General features: G+C 44.5%; 1 pseudogene; it reads left to right on the top strand.

Moving 5' to 3' along the window:
* Nucleotides 1-528: 528 nt before the first annotated feature.
* On the top strand, nucleotides 529-21,588 carry LOC126071316 (cytochrome P450 4A11-like; annotated as a pseudogene).
* The last annotated feature ends 1,152 nt before the right edge of the window (nucleotides 21,589-22,740 follow it).

Here is a 22,740-nt window from a genome sequence, read left to right as displayed (position 1 = left end):
ACTAACAAGCGTACAACCAAAAGCACACTAGTCCCATTTACATTTTATAAATGATGGGATAAGGGAGGGAAGAAAACAAAAATATTTGCTATATATGTGTATATATATAAAATACATGGAAACCCTGGTGGTGTAGTGGTTAAGTGCTATGGCTGCTAACCAAAAGGTCAGCAGTTCGAATCCACCAGGTGCTCCTTGAAAACTCTACAGGGCAGTTCTACTCTGTCCTATAGGGTAGCTATGAGTTGGAATCGACTCGACAGCAGTGAGTTATATAAAATACATATACACACACATATATACATACATAAAAAAAAAAAACATAGATACACCTATATACATATAGAGAGAATTGATAGGAAACCAATTGAAATATTTCAACAAATGGATGCAACTCTGGAAGCGCCCACTCACCTATGCCAAGAAATTTGGAAGACAGCTACCTGGCCAACTGACTGGAAGAGACCCATATTTGTGCCCATTCCAAAGGAAGGTGATTCAACAAAATGTGGAAATTATCGAGCAATATCATTAATATCACACACAAGTAAAATTTTTCTGAAGATTATTCAAAAGAAGTTGCAGCAGTACATTAACAGAAAACTGCCAGATATTTAAGCTGGATACAGAAGAGGACATGCAACAAGGGATATGGCTGTCAGATGGGTTTTGGCTGAACAGAGAATATCAGAAAGATGTTTACCTGTGTTTTATTGACTATGCAAGGGATTTGACTCTATGGATCATAATATATTATGGATACCGTTGGGAAGAATGGGAATTCCATAACACTTAATTGTGTTCATGAGGAACCTGTACATAGACCAAGAGGTAGTCGTTCAAACAGAATAAGGAGATACTGAGTGTTTTAAAATCAGGAAAGGTGTGCGTCAAGGTTGTATCCTTTCACTATACTTATTCAATCTGTATGCTGAGCAAATAATCAGAGACGCTAGATGATATGAAGAAGAACAAGGCTTCAGGATTGGAGGAAGGCTCATTAACTACCTGCCTTATGCACATGACACAACCTAGTTTACTGAAAGGGGGGAGGACCTGAAGCACTTACTGATGATCAAAGACTATAGCCTTCAGTATGGATTACACCTCAACATTAAAAAAAAAAAAAAAACCTCACAACTGGACCAATAAGTAACATCATGATAAACAAAGAAAATATTGCAGATGTCAAGAATTTCGTTTTACCTGAATTCATAATTAGCACCCGTGGAAACAGCTGTCAAGAAATCAAATGACGCGTTGCATTGGGCCAATCTGCTGCAAAAGATCTCTTTAAAGTGTTGAAAAGCAAAGATGTCACTTTAAGGACTAAGGAGTGCCTGACACAAGCCATGGCATTTTCAATAGCCTCGTATGCATGCGAAAGCTGGACAATGCATAAGGAAGACCAAAGAAGAATTTATGCCTTTGAATTGTGGTGTTGGTGAAGAATATTGAATACCATGGACTGGCAAAAGAACGAACAAATCCGTCTTGGAAAAAGTACAGCCAGAATGCTCCTTAGAAGTGAGGATGGTGGGACTTCATCTCACATACTTTGGACATGTTATCAGGAGGGACCAATCCCTAGAGAAGGACATCATGCTTAGTAAAGTAGACCATCAGCAAAGACAAAAGAAAGATCGTCAATTGACACAGTGGCTGCAACAATGGGCTCAAGCATAAGAACAATTGTGAGACTGGCGCAGGACTGGGCAGTGTTTTGTTCTATTGTACATAGGATCACTATGTGTCGGAACCGACTCAACAGCACCTAACAGCAACAACATGTATATGCACAATACACATAATAAAACAAGAAAGAAATACTGATAACAATTACAGTCCTCCATTCTGCAACTGATCACTTGGTCGTAACTGGGATTTAGAAAAACCTTCTTCCACTACCCATTCTGTATTCCCTTTACCCTAAGCAAGCACCTCAGCTGGTCGTGGTTCTTTGTCAGGTGGAGTGACCTAATCCTTCATTCCTGTAGGGTATGGTCCATTTGTAGTCATGTCAGAATTGGGTTGCTGTAGTTTTCGACTGACTTTAATTACGGGGCATGGTAGTACTAAGAGATGTCCTAAGGGATCTCCTGTATTCCAGACATATTCTTTATCTCCATTATGTAATATCAATTCAATTTCCCCTTGGTAATCAGGATCAATCACATGAGCTGACATGGTAATACCCGTCTTTGCCTGTTAATCCAGAGGCATGAGGAGACCAAAGGAGCCAGGTGGCATTTTTAACTTCCATTACAATGGAATCAATGTTACATCTCCAGGTGGGAGCATTCTTCCCTTTGGAAATAAGACATCTAGAGTTGCAGACATAGGATGTCCGGATGGGTGAATCCTGGCTATGGGAGAAAAAGCACCATATATTGGACACAGTTTTAGAGCATATACAGCCTCCTGGAGAACATTTCCCCAATACTGCAAGGTATTGCCACTTTGCTGGCTCCATAATTGTGACTTTAGAAGGCCATTCCATCATTCTATCAAGCTAGCTGCATCAGGATGATGGGAATCATGTTACGTGAATTCCGTGAGCGTGGGCCCATTGTCACACTTCATTTGCTGTGAAGTAAGTTTCTTGAACCGAGGCGATGCTGTGGATAAGGCATTCTGTAAGTCTGTTGCTGGTAGTTTTGGCAGAAGCATTGAATACAGGGAAGACAAATCTGTATCCAGAGTGTCTATTCCCAGTGGCAGAGTGGCTTGCACAGAAGCCTGAATCTGTCGTAGAGCCTTCTCTTGTTCTAGGAACCATTCAAAACTGGCAGCTTTTCGAGTCACTTGATGAATAAGCTGGAGTAGCACACTCAAATGAGGAATATGCTGCCTCCAAAATCCAGAGGCCCACCAAGTGTTGAGCCTCCTTTTTAGTTGTGGGAGAAACCAGATGTAATAACTTATCCTTCACTTTAGAAAAAAATACCTCTTCATGACCCACACCCACCAGACTCCTAGAAATGTCAGTGGGGTGAAGGTGCCTGAATTTTTGTCAGATTAACGACCCACCCTCTAGCACACAAATGTTTTCCAATAAGTCCGAGTCACTAACATTTCTTCTTTAGTAGGTCCAGTGATCATAATGTCATCAATATAATGGAGCAGCGTGATGTCTTGTGGAAGGGAGAGGCAGTCAAGGTCCCCGCAGACTAAATTATGACATAGGGCTGGAGGGTTGATATACCCCCTCAGGTAGGAGAATGAAGGTGTATTTCTGGCCTTGCCATCTGAATCCAAACTGCTTCTGTTGATCCTTCAAAACCGGAATGGAGAAAAAGGCATTAGCCAGATCAATAGCTACATGCCAGGTACCAGGAGATGTACGAATTTGTTCGAGCAATGAAACAACATCTGGAACAGCAGCTGCATTTGGAGTCACCACCTGGTTAAGTTTTTGATAAACCTCTGTCAGTCTCCAAGATCCATCTGCTTTTTGCACAGGCCAGAAAGGTTAGTTGAATGGGGATGTGGTGGGAATCACCACCCCTGCATCCTTCAAGTCCTTGATGGTGGCAGTAATCTCTGCAGTTCCTAAAGGAATACAGTATTGCTTTTGGTTTCGTATTTTCCTAGGTAGAGGCTTTTCTAGTGGCTTCCACTTGGCTTTTCCTGCCATAATAGTCCTTATTCCACATGTCAGCAATCCAGTACGTGGATTCTGCCAGTTGCTGAGTATGTCTATTCCAATTATGCAATATGGAACTGGGGAAATCACTACAGGATGAGTTTGGTGACCCACTGTGACAGAGACCTGAGTAAAGACTCCATGAACAACTTGACCTCTATATGCCCCAACTCTGACTTGTGGGCTTCAGTGATGTTTTGGATCTCCTGGAATTAGTGTCAGTTTTTAGAGTCAGTATCCAGTAATCTCTGAAAAGTCTGATCACTTCCCTTTCCCCAATGAATAATCATTTTCATAAAAGGCCATACATCATTTGGGGACAGCTGGGAGAAAGATCAACAGTATAAATTTTTGGCAGTGCAGTGGGGTCCTTCCTCGAGGGGATCTAGCCTCCCCTTCATTCAAGATGTTTTGGGTCTGTAAACACACTCAAGTCTGGGAATTGATTGAGGGGCCGTGCCTCTCTATCCTGGCAATTCAAGTTAGACTGCCATTTAGTTGATCTAGAATTCTTCCACTTGTACAGGTCAAGTAAATATTTAGTAGGTTTCCCATCTATTTCACTCCTAGGGGCATCATGACTAAGTACTCAAGGCCTTAAGTCCATACAAGTCAGAATGTTCTGATTACTGCTTTGACTCCACTATCCATTATGGTAACAATGCCTTTGTCTTTGTCTATCAAGTGCTGCCAACTGGCCCCTACCACCATGGGGTCCAATCAGCCCCATTGCAGATAGGTGTCTTAATTCAATTAGGGCAATTCTGGCTGTCATATCTGACTTACATAAAATAGCAATCACAATGAACTCAAGGATCACGACTCTTTTGCTTGCAGCCTTGTCCCAGCACATAGCACACTAGCTGGCCCACAGTAGGTGCTCATTAAGTATTTGTTGAGGAAACTGAAGGGGGAAAAGTGTGTTTGTACATGTGTATCACAATGAGTTGATAAAGTTTTTTCCCACTTTGTCCCAAGGTAGATCCTCCACGGTTAGTTAATACTAGAGGCTAAGCTATAAGCTCTGCCCTCACCATTTCCTCTCCCCAGAAGTGGGTGGGACAATCCTCCCTGAACTCTAGCAGAGGTGGTCAAAGGCAGTCAGCGATGGTTAGGGGTGGTCAGTGATCCAGAAGTAGCTGTACAATGAGTATCTCACTGCAGAGCCCCCCTGGACCTCTGGGCTCCTCCAAGAGGCCTCCATGCTCAGCCTGGTTCTGCTCCTGCTCAAGGTAGCCGAGCTCTACCTGCTCAGGCAATGGTTACTCAAAGCCCTCCAGCAACTCCCATCACCTCCCTCCCACTGGTTCTTCTGGCACAAGCAGGAGGTAGGAAGGAGGGGGTGAGAGCAGTGGGACAGGAGTGAGGGCCCAGGCTAAGAGCATGATCAGCAAGTCCATGAGACAAAGCCTTGTTATGTGAACCTGCTCCTGCCTCCCCAGGTAAGCCTGGCTCACCTCTTAGGTGTCAGCTCTTCACTCCCAGCAACAGGGAGCTCACTGCCTCACAAGAAGCCTGTCCTAGCCTTGCTCAGCTCTTTCAGATACTCCTTCTTGTGTAGAACTGAGGTCAGTCCTGGCCACTCTAAAGAGCTGGTAGACAATGGTCCTTCCTGAATATCCTCTTCTCTGGGCTGAGCAACACCATCAACCTCGGAGTATGCTGATCATGTTCTCAGTTACACAGTTCCATGTCTCATTTACCTAGTGCTGCCATAACAAAAAATACCAAAAATGGGTGGCATTAAAGAACAGTAATCTATTGTATAGCAGTTTTGGAGGCTTGGAGTCTGAATTCAGGGCATTGGTAGGTCTAGGTGTTCTTTCTCTTTCTCTCTCTCTGGGCTGTAGGGAAAGGTTCTTGTCTCTATCAGCTTCTGTAGCTCCTGGTTGTTCTTAGCATTCCTTGGCTGCTTGTAGATGTATCTTCACCTGGCATCTGTCCACCCCCTCTGTGTGTGTGTCTCTCTCTCTTTTCCCTTTTTATAAGAGCCACTCCAAAGGGATTAGTTTTAAAACTAATCATGCCCTTATAAGGAGTCCCTGGGTGGTGCAAACAGCTAAGCACTGGGCTACTAATTAAAAGACTGGCAATCTGAACCCACTCAGAGTGTCTTGGAAGAAAGCTCTGGAGATCTGCTTCTGAAAGGTCATAGCCATGAAAACCCTTTGGAGTTTAGTTCTACTCTGCAACACTTGGGTTCACAAATTGTCAGAATCAACAATATAGCAACTGGTACTCAAGTAAGGTCTCATTAACATAACAAAAGAAAACCCTATTCATAATCAGGGTCACATTCACTAATACAGGGGTTAGGACTTCAACATCTTTTGAGGAGACATAATTCAATCCATAATATCATCCTCTGTGCCTGGCCCAGAGCTCATTCAGGAGCACAGAAACTGGTCTGAGGGAATCCCTAGCCTGGGGATTCACAGACTGTGAAGGAGCAGACAGGAAACCTAAGAAGGTGTCAGGGCAGAGAAAAAGGCCCACTCTGCTGGCTGGGAGTGGGGATGATATCAGGTGTAGAGGACCAAACATCTTGGTTTGCCTGGGACTGAGAAATTACTGGAATGCAAAATGTTTAGTGCTTAAACCATGACAACTGCAGGCAAACATGAGAGGGAAGAGCTCTAGAATGGTCCCCAGGTGAGGGCTACTGATTTTGAGTTTCACCGTGAAACAGGGTCTGTTTACCTGCCCTCTTTCCTCTCCTCCTCCCACAGTCCAGGGCTTTGAGCACCTTGAGGACGAGCATCTCGGGGTTTTCACTGTACCTCAATGCCCAGCATTAAGCCCAGCTCAGCGGGGATGCTCAGCCCAGGTGTGTACAGTGATAAAAGGTAGGAGGAACATGGAGAGGAGCTCTCTGAGGGTTTGTGGCTGAACAAACGTCAGGAGGAGGTAAGGGTCTCAGACAGCTGAGACTTCTCTTTTCTCCATGAAGGCAACAACAGGATAATCAGCAGAGTGGAGCCAAAGATGGAGACTGTTAATATGGCCACAAGAAAACACGCAAAGCCCAGTTTGTTCATGCAAATTGTGGTATTAATGACGTCTAGATTATCTGATGATTTTTGGATATTGTGTTGTTTTGTTTTTGTTTTTGATGCAGTCGTCACTAGCTTCCATTGGTTCCCTTCTTGGACCCAAGTGGGCTAACCCATGTTCCTTTGCCATCCACCCCCCAACTCCCCAAGGACTTTCTGGTGCCACTGGCCTCTCAGCCCACCTGCTGGGACTGCTTTGAGCTGCCTCCTGTCCCTGAGCAGACCTGGCTGGAGCAGACCAGGCTGCCCCTTTCTGAGCTATTATCTGACATAAGGAACCACTGGAAATTCTTTCAGTGACTTGCCCCCTACACTAATGGCCATTAGGTTTGTAGACTCAACAATGAGGTAATTGTTGTAAGCATAAATAATAATAGTCATGGTATTGAATAATCTCTCTGCTTCTGTTGGCCTCATAGCAATTACAGTAAAAAAAAAAAAAATTCAGCAGTTATAATACTGTCTAAGGTTTTTATTTATTCAATACCTCTATTATTAGCTAAGTTATGAATTTGAATGCCACAGATAATTAAGTTGAACCTAATCTTTCAGGACACATATCAAATGACAAGGCACAGCAGCTAATAGGGCCTGTTACCTAGCTAACTGTGTTCAAATCTCAGCTCTACCACTTAAGTTTAAATGCCCTGTCTATGCCTCAGTTTACTCATCTATAAAATGAAGATAACACTAATTCTAGTATACTCAAATAATTTGTTATAACTTGAGCATGGTGCCTGGTAGAAGGCAAAGGCCACAGTCACACTCACTAAGCTTTGTATAAGAATAATGTTAATGCCTGTGGAAAATGAGCATTGGATAAGTTTAACAACTCACCCATTAATCAGAGTGAAATCCAACAGGGACTATGAAAAGAGGAACCCACAACTTCAGGATTTAAATAGCTCCAAACAGCCCCCCAAAGCCTCGTCTTTTCTCCATGGCCTCCCTCCTATCCTAGGTGTGCCTGCTGTGTCGACAGAGTCCACAACACCTGACCAGTGCCTGTGCTGGCCCCACTATTACCTGTCCACGTGCTTTCCAGGTTTCCTTTGGGGCTGCAGCTCCCAGAAGTAGCCAAATGAGGACAGCTCTGGTGGCGCACTGCCTGGTATGTACGACCACTCTAGCAGGGCCCAAGGGTTATTTGCCTACAGGGTTACCACCACTGCCACCATGGGCACTATCTCCTCTACAAGAGTCTTTACCCTCTTTGGCCTCACTTACTCAGGAACAAGAGCCAGCATGTGGAAGCCCCAGCAGGAAGGCTGGTAGGACAGGGGGCACCAGGATGGTCCAGAGATGGGAATGGACAGACAGAATGCAGGTTACACCCCCTGGGCTCTCCAAAAGGAACCAATGGTGATGCCCAGGAGTCAGGATTTTAGGGCAGTTGGCTGTCTTGGACACTAAGCAATCAGAAGGTTGGCACTCTATAGTGCTGGAACATAGTCCCTGTCATGGATTGAATTCTGTCCCCCCAAAATATCTGTCAACTTGTATAGGCCATAATTCCCAATATTGTGTGATTGTCCACCATTTTGTCACCTGTTGTGATTTTCCTGCATGTTGTAATTCCATTCTGTACGATATTGATGAGGTGGGATTAGCAGCAGTTATGGTAATGAGGCAGGACTTAATCTACAAGATTAGGTTGTGTCTTAAACCAATCTCTTTTGGGGTACAAAAGAGAGAAGCAAGCAGAGAGACAGGAGGATCTCATACCACCAAGAAAGCAGCACTAGGAACAGAGCACATCCTTTGGACCTGAGGTTCCTGTGATGAGAAGCTCCTAGACCAGGGGAAGTTTGATGACAAGGACCTTCCTCCAGAGCCAATAGAGAGAAACCTTCCCCTGGAGCTGATGCCCTGAATTTGGACTTGTAGCCTACTAGGCCGTGAGAGAATAAACTTCTGTTTGCTGAAGCCATCCTCTTGTGGCATTTCTGTTAAAGCAGCACTAGATAACTAAGATAGTCCCCCAGGCTCCTGCTGATCTATGTAGTCCTAGAGGATAAGCCAAGGTAACTGGTATGATGAAAGGTTCCCACTGGCCAGACCTCCAACAGATCAAAGGAGAAAGAAGCCCCTCTGATGGGCATGATCTAGCAGCACAAAGCACCCTCGTTATGTAGATCAAGCAAGACATTTAGCTCAGGGCAGAGTTGTCTGCCTCCCCTACTAGAACCCAAGCTCCCTAATAAACCCACTAAATCCACTGCTGTCGATAATAGCAGGGTCTTTATTTGTTCACCAGCTTCCAGGATAACACTTGACAGAGAGTAAATGTTCAATAAATATTTCTCAGGTAAATGGATGAATCCATCCATCCATCTGCTCACTCTTGTAGTCACTCATTCATTGAAGTGGGAACATTTGGAGAAGTCTGTCAAGGTAACTGCAGTGAGCTGAGAATGAAAAACGAAACTATAATCGGCTCGTGTTGAGTCAACCATAGATCATCAGAAAGGGAACCAAATCCCTAATCTCTGCTGGCAGATTCAGAACAACCCATTTCGTGGCTATCCTACACTTCATCCATACTCCAAGTACTGGACCTAAAATAAAGTTTTTATTGGTTTGTTTCTACCCTTGGATACAGTTTCAGAAGGATCAGAAGCTGCAACAGTTGATGAAATGGGTAGAGAAATTCCCATGTGCCTGTCCTCTCTGGCTGTGGGGAGCAAGGTTGTCATACTGGTCTATGACCCTGACTACATGAAGGTGGTTATGGAGAGATCAGGTGAGAGCCATATCCAGCTAGAGCAGCTCTTCCCTCTTTGATACACATCCTAGGTCTGTAAAATTCAGGAGAGCATAGCTCAACAGTCGATATCTAAACACTCTACCAACCCAGCCTAATACCCCACCTCAGGACAACAATAATTTCTCAGTAATGAACACTTAAAACATCTGTGTGGGGCTGGATTGCTTTCCTCTCTCCCTTTCTTCACCCCCTCACTCCATTCCTTTCCTCTTTTCTTGCTTCTTTTCTTCCTTCCTCCCTTCTTTCCTTTTTTCCTTCCTTCCTTCCATCAAATTGAGATTCTCTGTTATGCAGAATGCCTCCTCTCTGAAAGACAAGTTTCCAATCCAAAATGGGGTCTAGTAGCTCTCATTTTTGTCTGTTGTGTGTCATGGAATGGCAAAGCCACCACAAATTCTAGAAAAGCCACAGGGGTTCTGTCTTATTGTTTGGCATTGAGGACATAGTCTGTGTTTCTGGAAAATCCAGTATCCAAGCTTATGGGTTGCTGCTGAAGGTACACTGAGTCCATCTCCATGATTCACACTGACTATTTTATTGGGACAGAGATAGTTGGAGCTGGGGGCAAGTGGGAGGCAGCTTGATGGAGATTTCCAGCTAACAATCAAGAACTGATGGTAGCCAATGGTCTGGATAAAACTACCTCCCGTCTTTGTTGTTGTTGGTAGGTGCCATTGGGTCATAGCAACCCTATATACTACAGAACGAAACACTGACTAGTTCTGCACCATGCTCACAATCGTTGTTATGCTTGAGCCCATTGTTGTAGCCATTGTGTCAATCCATCTCATTGAGGGTCTTCCTCTTTTTCACTAACCCTGTACTTTACCAAGCATGATGTCCTTCTCCAGGGACTGATCCCTCCTAATAATGTGTCCAAAGTGTGTAAGACGTAGTTCTTGCCATCCTTTCTTCTAAGGAGCGTTCTGGTTGTACTTCTTCCAAGACAGATTTGTTCATTCTTTTGACAGTCCATGGTATATTCAATATTCTTCGCCAACACCACAATTCAAAGACGTCAATTCTTCGGTCTTCCTTATTCATTGTCCAGCTTTTGCATGCATATGAGGTGATTGAAAATACCATGGCTTGGATCAGGTGAATTTTAGTCTTCAAGGTGACATCTTTGCTTTTCAACGCTTTATAGAGGCCTTTTGGAGCAGATTTGCCCAATACGACACGTCTTTTCATTTCTTGACTGCTTCTTCCATGGGTGTTGATTGTGGATCCAAGGGAAATGAAATCCTTGACAACCTCAGTCTTTTTTCCATTTATCATGATGTTATTTATTCGCCCAGTTGTGAGGATTTTTGTTTTCCTTATGTTGAGGCATAATACATACTGAAGGCTGTGGTCTTTGATCTTCACCAGTAAGTGCTTCAAGTCCTCTTCACTTTCAGCAAACAAGGTTGTGTCATCTGCATCACACAGGTTGTTAATGAGCCTTCCTCCAATCCTGGTGCCCTGTTCTTCTTCATATAGTCCAGCTTCTCAGATTTTTGCTCAGCATACAAAACTACGTCTTGGGGGCTGCCTTATTCGCTCCAAGCCTAATGTTCTTCCTTATCTTTCAGACACAAAGGCTAACGATGCCTACGGATTCCTAGATCCCTGTTTTGATACATGCATATAAACTAGGACTGCGTTCTACTCAAAAGCTAAGTTTGTCACCAGTGTTCCCTTTGACTCACAGAGAAGATGCCCAAAACCCCCTGTCACCACTCCTATACAGGTAGTCACCAACTTAAGACAGCGTTTAGTTCTGAGGACTGCATCGTAAGTCAGTTCTGATGTCATTTTTTCTCATTTTTTATTATTATTGCCTTTTATTATCAGTATCTTTATAAATCCGGTCTTTATTTGTCATTAGGGGTTGGCATGAAAATGATAACATCAGCAAATTACTCACTGCAACATCGTATGTAGTACACACTACTAACAATAAAATGTACAAAAAAAAATACAGTGTAAGTTCAGTTCCTCATAACTGGAATACATCATAAGTCAGGGACTACCAGTACCTGAATCAAGATTCCTTTCTCTTATTCTACCAGACCCCAACTCCATTTTCTTGGTGATTAAAAAAAAAAAAAAATTTTTTTTTTTAAAGCCCTCTGAAATCTCAGTTTCTTCCAGGTCTCTACTCGATTCTTTTCAAACATCAGAGCCTGACACTTATTTAAGACCTCTTCCCAACTTGTTTCCAGCCTATATCTCAAAGCTCTCTTAATCACATCCTATATACCACCCAAATTGGAAATTCACATTCCTGAAAAGTGCCAGTCTTTTCTAGCCTTTGCACATGATGTTTCTCCCACCAAGCCCACCTTTGCTCCTTCCCAAATTATCTCCAGTAGTCCCTCTGATCCTGTCTCCCCAACGCACATACACACACACCCATCTCTGGACCAGGGTATGGTTTGCTCCTGTTGAATGGGCAGATGTAGTTTGAGCACTGCCAAATGCTGACTCCAGCCTTCCACTATGACATCCTGAAGCCCTACGTGGGGCTCACAGCTGACTCCATCCAATTGATGCTGGGAAATCTGTGTCTCTGTCACCTATACACCCTCTCACGCACACATCACCACACTCACTCACAGCACACACTCATATACTCCACTCTCAAACACATATGTCCCAGGGACATTTATCAGACACAGCCACACACAATGGCACTCTCAAATCCATATGTGCATGTCACCATCTGTTAATGTACATACCTGTTGTCAATCACTTTGACATACTTGTAAGGTCAGAACCTGTGTGCCCTCACAGATGCTTACCTGCGCTGTCACCCACCCTAAAATGAGTCCCACACTCCAGCACATATGTGCTGACTGCCATGCAGAGACACGGATTCAGACACACTCACTGACTCACATACACCCATATTTAGACACATTGAGACATACCTGGCTGATATACACAGGTGTGCACTCCTACACACGCTTGCACATATGCCCAAGTATGCTTGCTATCCAGCACTTAGAAAGAAGCTTTCTTCTCATGTTGGTAGAAATAAACCCCTCTCCTGATGGACTGAAACCTCCTCCAGAGCTTAAGTAAAAGCAAAGTCTTAGACCACTACTGTGCGACCAGCATTCCTGAAAAGTGTGTGGAATGGGCAAGGACCCAGCTACCGTCTCGGATTCATACTTGGCTCTTCAGTCAAAAAAAAGAGGATTATGGTCTATCCAAGGGCCCCCCTCCTTCAACCTCCATGTCTTCAACACCATGAACGGAGGAATAGTTAATGCCCATTGGCCAGTAGGACAAGCTAATCCTGGCTGGCCTGGGTGAAGCTAGCTTCAGCGGTGGGGATGATTTCCCAAGATATTTCTCAGAAGCTCTCATCTGGGCACAGGGCTTCTGTATGGATTTGAGCCACTTCATGGATCAAAATGTACACATTAGGACCCTGATTTGTCACCCAACTTGGGCACAGTTAAAAAAAAAAAAAAATTGCTCAATGAAAAGGAGTTTAAATCTGTGGTGTTTTTTCCTTAAAAGACTCTAAACTGAAGCCTTAGACTTTATCTTGTCTTAACATGTTTGCTTCCTAAAATTTGATGCGACATGTCCCTCAGCTCTGCTTCAGCTCTCAGAACACCAAAGAGTCCCCCTACTGCTGTTGTTGTTGTTAGGTGCTGTTGAGTCAGTTCCGACTCATAGCAACCCCATGTACAACAGAACAAAACACTGCCTGGTCCTGTACCATCCTCACAACCATTGTTATGCTTGATCCCACTGTTGCAGCCACTACGTCTGTCAATCCATCTCATTGAGGATCTTCCTCTTTTTCAATGACCCTCTAATTTACCAAGAATGATATCCTTCTCCAGGGACTGGCCTCTCCTGATAACATATCCAAAGTATGTGAGAAGTCTCGCCCTCACTTCCAAGGAACATTCCAGCTGCACTTCTTCCAAGACAGATTTGTTTGTTCTTCTGGCAGTCCATGGTATATTCAATATTCTTTGCCAACACCTTAATTCACAGGCATCAATTTTTCTTCAGTGTTCTTTATTCACTATCCTGCTTTCACATGCATATGAAGAGATTGAAAATGCCATGGCTTGGGTCAGGGGCACCTTATTCCTTAAAGTAACATCTTTGTTTTTCAACACTTTAAAGAGATTTTTTTGCCACAGATTTGCCCAGTACAATACGTTGTTTTATTTTTTGACTACTGCTTGCATCGGTGTCGATTGTGAATCCAAGTAAAATGAAATCCCTGACAATTTCAATCTTTTCTTTGTTTATCATGATGTTGCTTATTGGTCCAGTTATGAGGATTTTTGTTTTCTTTATGTTGAGGTGCAATCCATATTAAAGGCTGTAGCCTTTGATCTTCATCAATAAGTGCTTCAAGTCCTTTTCACTTTCAGGAAATAAGGTTGTGTCATCTTCATATCATAGGTGTTTATGAGTCTTCCTCCAATCCTGATGCCTTGTTCTTCTTCATATAGTCCGGTTTCTCGGATTATTTGCTCAACATACAGATTGAATAGTTATGGTGAAAGGATGCAACCCTCACACACACCTTTCCTAACTTTAAACCATGCAGTATCCTCTTGTTCTGTTGAAACAACTTCCTCTTGATCTATGTACAGGTTCCTCACAAGCACAAATAAGTGTTCTGGAATTCCCATTCTTCACAATGTTATCCATAAAATGTTATGATCTGCACAGTGAAATGTCTTTGCAGAGTCAATAAAACACAGGTAAACATCTTTCGATATTCTCTGCTTTCAGCCAGGATCCGTCCGACATCGGCAATGATATCCCTGGTTCCACATCCTCTTCTGAATCTGGCTTGAATTTCTGGCAGTTTCCTGTCAATACACTGCTGCAGCCGCTTTTGAATGGTTTTCAGCATAATTTTACTTGTATGTGACATTAATGATATTGTTCAGTAACTTCCACATTCCCTGCCCTTTGTCCCATAAAAAACATTAGTTTTCTCATCAACCAAAAGGTGATTATCATCAAAAATTGTTCATATAAGTCAAAACTTGATTGCGTTGGAATCAACTAGACAGCAACAGGTTTTGGAGCCCTGGTGGTTAAGAGCTCAGCTGCTAACCAAAAGATCAGCAGTTCGAATCCACCAGACACTCCTTGGAAACCCTATGGGGCAGTTCTACTCTGTCTTACAGGGTCACTATGAGTCAGAATCCACTTGACGGCAATGAGCTTAGTTTTTTGGAGAGGATATGTTTAATTTAATACAAAACCCAGGAGAAAATAGGTATCAGTTTACAAATTATGTGCTTAAACTCTTACTTTGCAACAATACATCTGCTTTAGAAAGTGAGGGATTCCTGATGGGCCACTTGAGGAGACAGAAAGGAGTCTGGCCTTTTTAGCATGAGCTTCTGGGGGAGTTTGAGTAAAGTCAATGTCCCCCTCTTGCCCAGGACAAGTGGGAGAAGCTCATCACCCAGAATTCATCTGGAACTCTGTAAAAGTGTCTCCTTGACCCTGGACACCTTCCTGAAGTGTGCCCTCAGCCACCAGGGTAGTAGCCAGTTGGACAGGTCAATGATGACTCTTCTTCATCATGACACTTGTTCTTAACAACTTTCAGTGGATTTACAGACTGGCAGATGGAGCAACTTAGATGTTCACTTCCCAACAAAGCAAGATTCTGTGCTCAGACCCAGATAAATAAGTAAAGCCTGGATGCTCATGCTATCTTGTCTAGGGGTGGGAACCACAAGGGCTGTAAGACCAGAAGACATGGATGCCTCAGTGGAGCCTGTCCCCACAGTTTGAAGATGTCTCTACCCAGACTCCCACTCCACCACTTGGTCAGAGGCCTCTCTCCTCTTTAGCCTCTTCTGCATCCCCTGCCTTCTGGAACTCTCACTCCTACATCCAGGGCATTGGGTACCTGAACAACCTGGTGTTTTCCTGTGTGAGGAATGCCTTCTACCAGAACGATATCATCTACAGGCTGATTCCTGGGCAGCTTGACCCACCGTGCCTGGCAACTCGCCCATCGGCACTCAGATCCTGGGCTCCATTCCCAGGGATCCCCCCCTCCTTCACCAAGGCCCAGGCAAATTGAACCCGTTCTGACCCCTGTGACAGAGCCAGACCCCTTGGTGCCCCTGCAGGACCTGGTATGCACCTATGGCGGGTACGTTTCTGGAGCAGAGAATGAGCATCATGATGTTGTGTGCCAGGCACTGTCTCAGAAGTTTACATGTGTCAAAACATTTGGTGATATTTGATGAGACCCGATCTCAGGAAACGTTCAAGCAGAGGCTCCATGGGCTCTGCTAGCTAGGGGGTTCTGACCTGCAATCCACTGGTGCTAGAGTTCCCACCTCTGACACACACTAATTCTGAGCTACACTTCAGTCAGGCCTGACACCCAGATTGGTGCCAGGTGAGGCCAGTGGTGTTACACTGCTTGTCATTGCCTGGTGTGCCCGCAGCCTCACATCCCACTGTTAACTACTGTCTTTGGACAGACCAAGTTAACAAGTTGAGAAAGGCTAGCCTTCCGGAGGAGGGAGAGCTGGACAAGATCAGGAGGAAGAGACGCTTGGATTTCCTGGACATCCTTCTATGTGCCAAAGCGAGTGTTGGAGGGGTCTGAGGCTTTGTCCTGGTGGCAAATTCTACACTGTCCCTGAGGCTTCTCCCAGACTGAGAATAGGGGCAGCTTGTCAGACAAGTACCTTCAAGCCAAAGTGGATATGTTCGTATTCCAGGACCACAATGCCACAGGCAGCAGCATCTCCTGGATTCTGTATGTTCTGGCTGCACATCCCAAGCATCAGCAGAGGTGCCAGGAGCAGATCCAGAGCCCACTGGGGGCGGAGCCTCCATCAGGTGGTGAGTGCTCAAGAAATTGGAGGGTCCTGCCTCTCTGTTAGAGGAGAAGCCCCTGGTCTATCCTGGGCCTGTCCACCCCTTAGGCTGGGCTTTGTCTCAGAAACAGCTGGACCAGATGCCCTATACCACCACGTGCATCAAGGAGGCTCTGCAACCCTACTCACCGCTGCCAAGCATTAGCCGAATGCTCAGCAAGTCCATCACCTTCCCTGATGGACACTCCTTATTCAAATGTATGTGCTTCACTCACTCGCTCACCTGGCATCCAGGAACTATATCCACCACCACAACCAGTTACCAGAGAGTTGATCCTGACTGTTGTCACTCCATGAGTGTCTGAGTAGAACTGTGCTCCAAAGGATTTTCAATGGCTGGTTTTTCAGTAGACTACCAGGCCTTTCTTATGAGGCACCTCTGGGTGCACTTGTACCTCTAAACTTTCAGTGAACAGTTTAAACCATTAACTGTTTGCACTACCCAGGGACTCCTTAAGTGACATAACTCATTGCCATCAAGTTGATTCTGACTCATAGCAACTCTACAGGACTGAGTAGAACTGCCCCATGTATTTTCCAAGGCTGTAAATCTTTACTGAAGCAGACTGCCACATCTTTCTCCTACAGAGCAGCTGGTAGGTTCAAACCCCTGGCCTTTCGGTTAGTTGCTGAGCACTTAACCACAGAGCCACCAAGGCTCCTTCAGTCTTCTTTCTATCTCTTACCTGCCCTACAGGAATCAGAGTCTTCCTGAGCATTTATGCACTTCGCCACAACCCAACAGTGTGGCAGAACCCAGAGACTTGAGGTCCTGGGAGGAAAGGGATGCGTTGATCTGTCTAGTTTATATTTCACCAACCTTCCACCTTTGGGAGTCCTGCTCCCTCATGGGTTGGAAGGAGAGGCTCGACCCCTAGGTGTCCTGGCCCTATGCTCACTCCGCAGGTGTTTGCTCCTTCCCAGTTTGCACTGGGCTCTGCTCAACATAGCCATGCTTTCCTGCATTTCTCATGAGGATCAAGGTGAGTAGTCCTGTGTGTGGTGATGGGGCGGTTACTGGGCATGTGCCCTAATGGTGGTGTTCACCTAAGTGCATAGGTGGCAGCCACAGATATGCCTGGTAGTGTCGATATTTCCAAGCCACACTCTCAGTTCCTCACTATCTAGGAGAGCACATAGGCACCCAGGTCCTCAGAGAGAAGACAAGATGGGGTGAAGTGGGGGAGTCAGAGAGGCAACATGAAGGCTTTCTACAGAGTGGAAAGGGGAGGGAACTGTATGTATGTGTCTCTTGTGTGTACATTTGTACAAAAGAAAGGTAGATTTTCAGGGCAAGCCATGGAGTTTTTGCTCCCACTGCCCCTTCCCAATGGCAGCCAACATTCAGCATGAGTGGATTTCCCAAAGTTCAGAGTATTCTAGGGCTAAGACTTTTCAGAATAGAATATCTTGTGCATTTTGAATTTCTGATACTGTGGCATTCTCAATTGTCAGAATTGTTAGGGGTAGATTTCTGTCTTCCTAATCATTCTCAATTGAGCCACTGCCTTTCCTATTTAGTTCAATAATCTGCCTCCCCATTGCATGAAACAAGTAGTTCACATGGGTTTCAAATTCCAGATGCCTTGCTTGTCTCAAGTGTTCAATCCATGTATTTGAAAGGCTATGGTTGCCTTTTGCAGGAAGTGTCACACCAACTTGCATCTTTTCTATTTAGAGGCTATTCCAACAAAAATTTTCACTGCATGTTAGTGTTCACATTCCCATGACAACATTGCCATTTGGCAAAATTCTTCATATGAAGTGCAATCTATATACCATGAATTAACATGGAGTCCACATAGTACAAAATTGGAAGAAAGAGAGGAAGGAAGGAAGGAAGGGAGGGAGGGAGGGAGGGAGGAAGGAAGGAAGGAAGGAAGGAAGGAAGGAAGGAAGGAAGGAAGGAAGGAAGGAAGGAAGGAAGGAAGGAAGGAAGGAAGGAAGGAAGGAAGGAAGGAAGGAAGGAAGGAAGGGAGGGAGGGAGGGAGGGAGGGAGGGAGGGAGGGAGGGAGGGAGGGAGGGAGGGAGGAAGGGAGGGAGGGAGGAAGGAAGGAAGGAAAATGAGGACAAAAAACTGCTTTTAACTCAAAAAGAAAGACCAGACTTGCTGGCCTGACAGAGGCTGGAGAAACCCTAAGAGTATGGCCCCTGGACACCTTTCAGTTCAGTAATAAAGTCACTCCTGAGTTTCACCCTTCAGCCAAAAATTGGACAGGTTCATAAAACAAAACAAGACTGAAGGGTCACACCAGCCCTGGGGCAAGGACTAGATGGCAGGAGGGGACAGGAAAGCTGGTAATAGGGAACCCAAGGTTAAGAATGGAGAGTGTTGACATGTCGTGGGGTTGTTAACCCGTGTCATAAAACAAATGCGTACTAACTTTTAATGAGAAACTAGTTTGTCTGTAAAACTTCATCTAAAGTACAATAAAATAAATAAATACAATATTAAAAAAAGAACATAAGCATAATCCCTATTGTTTTTCTGTCTTTATCCTTTCATCACTTAGCCCAGGGAGTCTGATCAAGTCATAGAGAGTGTACCAAAGAGAAAAAATAGAAAAGTCCTAGCTTTCTAGCCAGAAGACCAAGATGGGGGATCCCTGAAAAGCAGGAAGTGTCAGGGAGAAAAAAAAAAAAAAAAACTTTTTAAGAGAAACCCACAATATTGCATATTGTAATAATTTGAATAATTTGAAAGATTCCTAGCATGGAACTTATAAAACATACTTGAAATGGCTATTCGGTTGAGACAACTATGCTTTGAAAAGGTTGCTGTGACAGTCCTCAAAGGCTTCTGAAATCATCCTGTGAAATACAAATCACCATAAACTTTGTAAACGTTTAACAGAGAAAGGTTTTGATGAATTCATAATTCTATGAATTCTTCAGTGGGTGCGCCATATTTCAGATATAGGGTCTTAAGCACATTGTCCTTGCACGATTCGCTTTCCAGGGTTTAGTTGCCCCTGAATTGATTCTTCCTTCTAAACTCAGGCTGCAAACCATGTTGCTGCCACTACAAGGCAGTACAGACTTGGGTGCTGAATTTCAGAGTCAGAACTAGTATTTGATTTGATTCCATTTTATTTTATTTTATTCAATTAATTTAATTGAGTTTTAAAAGCATTTATTAAGCATATACTGTGTGTGACAAATCCTGTGTTGAGAAATGGTAACACACACATGAAAGATACTGCCTCAGCCTCCAAGACTTTTCAGTCAAGGACAGAAACATATAGAAATAAATAGACGTAGGTGAAGATATCCTTAATTTGTTCCTCTACTCTTTCAGTTATTGAGGAGTTTTTTAATGTTCCTGTGTTTCTGTCACTGTCCTCAGAACTGGTTTGGGATGTATTCTTAACTAAATCACTAATAGTGACTTGGGGGCCAGGGAAGGGAGAGAGACACCTAGAAGAAGAGATGTAGGAAGGCTGCTCACTGCAACTGAGCCTTGAGGATGTGGGCAGGAAGAAGTGGGGGGAGGGCATTCTCAGTGATGCCAGTAACAGGAGCTTGAGCCAGGATTGGAGCCAAACAGGTAAAGTTGGATGAGGCAACCACCCATACAGAGCTTTAAATGCTGGTGGGGGTATTTGGATGCTGTCCTACCTGCCGCAGAGAGCACAGGAGGGTCTGAGCAGGGCCATGATTACATTGTGGAGGGAGATGGGGCAGAAAGTCCAGAAAAGTCCAGATAAAGAGAGTGAGAGATGTCAGGGAGAGGACATTTCTGGAGTAGGTATGACAGCTATAGAAGCTAGTTGAGTAAGGAGATGAGGGGCGCAGGAGTCTGGACCATTAATTGGAAGTCTAATGGTGCAACAGGGAGAGAAAGGGAGTCTTCCAGTTCCCTACATCATCCTTTCCAGGAAGCTTCCATGTTGTCGCTCTGGCTCTCCCAAACCACTCCATCCTGTCCTCCCTCTGAGGATCTGAGCACCTGTGTCCCCCAAGATGGTGAGGGCCTGAGAGTGTGGCCCACCCTCCACCTGCAGTGCCCAGAACAGTGACCTCCACACTGTGGAAACAGTCCCTATTTGAGCAGTGAGTGAAAAAAACAATTTTTAACTTTTTGAAGTGATTCGTTTGGTTAGACTCTAAGGCTTAGAGCACTGGCCTCTCCTAACAGAGGATTTCAAGCTGCTTCTTAACACAGACCTTTCTTCTAAGATCAGATCTATTCTTTTCCCTCCGAAAATCGCTCATTCATTCAGCAAACATAACTGAGCCTGTACGTGTGCCAGGCAGGATTTACCACAGAGAAGAGTTACCCTTATACCACAACTGAGGCAACCTGGAGGGAAAGAGAAGATTCTGTCCAAGCCATAAATGACCCCATAAGAATATCTAGCCTACTCCTTCTCTACCATATTCCAGGAGAGAATTAAGCCCTAACACTCTAAGGTATTCATTAAATGTAATGAATTAACTTCTCTCCTCTCCATCTAGAATGGTCTGGCTTGCACCATCCTTTGAACTAAGAAACTGGTCACTCAAATTATTTTCTATAATATAGAGCTTAATTTTCTCAGAGAACCCAGTTGAGAAAGGGTGTTACCTCCACCATTTCTTCATGTTCCTCTCTTTGCCTAGACTGGTTTTCCCTATTAGAGAAAACCTACATATCCTTCAAAACTCAAATCAAATGTCCCTTCATTAGCAAACCTGTCCTCCATCACCCATCCCATCATTACAAACCAGGTTAGTAGTCTGCTCTAAGCTTCAAAACCGCCATCTTCCCAGTAGAAACACTCAGCAAGGAATAAATATGACTTTATAGAACTTGGAACTGTATTTGCTGAGGGAGCCTGGCAAAGGAAAATGTTGCTGGGAGCTAAAGGAGGAGTTAAGAGCTGAGCCTTGAAGAGTAGTAGGATTTGTCAAAGGTCAGGGGAAGACTGTGACCAAGGCTTGGGAGTAGAGGTATGTGTGACCTGTACGGAGAAGACTAGGGGCTAAGCCCCACCAAAGAGAGCCCTAGAAGTCCAGTTCAGAAGGGGACAAAGTGGCCATTCCTGCCAATCTCAAAACCAGGCCTGAGGCTGATTCCCCTTGTCTGCCCCATCCTGGCCCAGGAACTTCATTGCGAAGCAGTTTGCCATAAACAAGCTGAAGGTGGCAGTAGTTCTGTTGAAATCCAGGGATGGGATCCACATGCATCTGAAGAAGTTCCTCTACCCCTGGTGGGGAAAAGGGCAGGCTTATTCCATCTCTTTGGCACTGTGAACATCCTGCCTCCCATCCTGTCTTCCTGTCCTTCTGTCAATGTCTCCTGTCTGTCTGTCCATCATCAGGCTTCCTATCTGGCACCTGCCTGATTGCCTGCCTCCTGTCGACCAGAATATCTGCCCTTCTCTCAGCCAACCTTCTTCCAGGTTCCCTCCCTATTTTTCTGTCTATTTTTATCCACCCACCTACACCTCTAAGTGGCCAACTAAATCCTGATCACCTATCTGCCCTCCAGCCTGTCTGCCCATCTTCAGGTCTGTGTTCTTGTGCTAGCTTATCTGTCTCTGTATGAGTTTCCTGTTGCTGCTGTAACAAATTACCACTAACTTAGTGGCTTAAAACAATACAGATTTATTCTCTTACAGTTCTGAAAGTCAGTCTAAAATAGGTTCCACCAGACAAAAACCATGGTGGTGTCATGCCAGTCTCCCTCCAGAGGCTCTAGGGAAGGACAACTTTCCTTGGTTTTTCTAAGGCTTCTAGAGCTGCTTACCCTGCACCCTCCACTCATGGCTCCTTCCTCCATCTTTAAAGTCAGCTGTATCTTCAAATCTCTCCCTGCTTCTGTCTTCATACTGCCTCCTCTCCTTTAAAGACCCTATGATTACTAGGTCCCACTCACATAATCTAGAATAATCTCCCAATCTCAAAATTCTTAATATAATCATTCTTTTTGCCATATAAAAAATTCAGTTTCTGGGGATTTGGATATTGACATTAGGTGCCATTATTTAGCCTGCTGCAATGCCCATATGACTGTCATGTGATCTTTGACTTCTGAATGTCACCTCTCTACACATTTGTCATCCATACAACTGTGTGTTTCTTCCCCACTCCCCACCCTCAATGTGAACTAGAATAAAGTTCACAGTGCTTCAGGGAGAATCTGTTCTCCATGGGATAGAGGTGGATGGCAGGGAAGCAGGTAGGTGGGATACAGATGAGAGAAATTCCTTCTGAGGAAGGAGAAGGGAGTTAAACTCCACTCTCTGACTCCCAGGACACTGTGTGCTCCCTCAAGCTGACCCCAGCCCTCAGGCTGACACCATCCCAGCCTGATGTGTCCCACCTCCTCCACACAGGCCCTACTCTGTTGGTCTGTGATGCCCAAGCTCTGCCAGGCTCCTGAAGGCTCCGTGCTAGCTGGGC

This window comes from Elephas maximus, chromosome 3 (genome assembly GCF_024166365.1).
Source record: "Elephas maximus indicus isolate mEleMax1 chromosome 3, mEleMax1 primary haplotype, whole genome shotgun sequence".
Classification (NCBI taxonomy): Eukaryota; Metazoa; Chordata; class Mammalia; order Proboscidea; family Elephantidae; genus Elephas; species Elephas maximus.
This window is presented reverse-complemented; position numbering and strand designations above follow the sequence as displayed.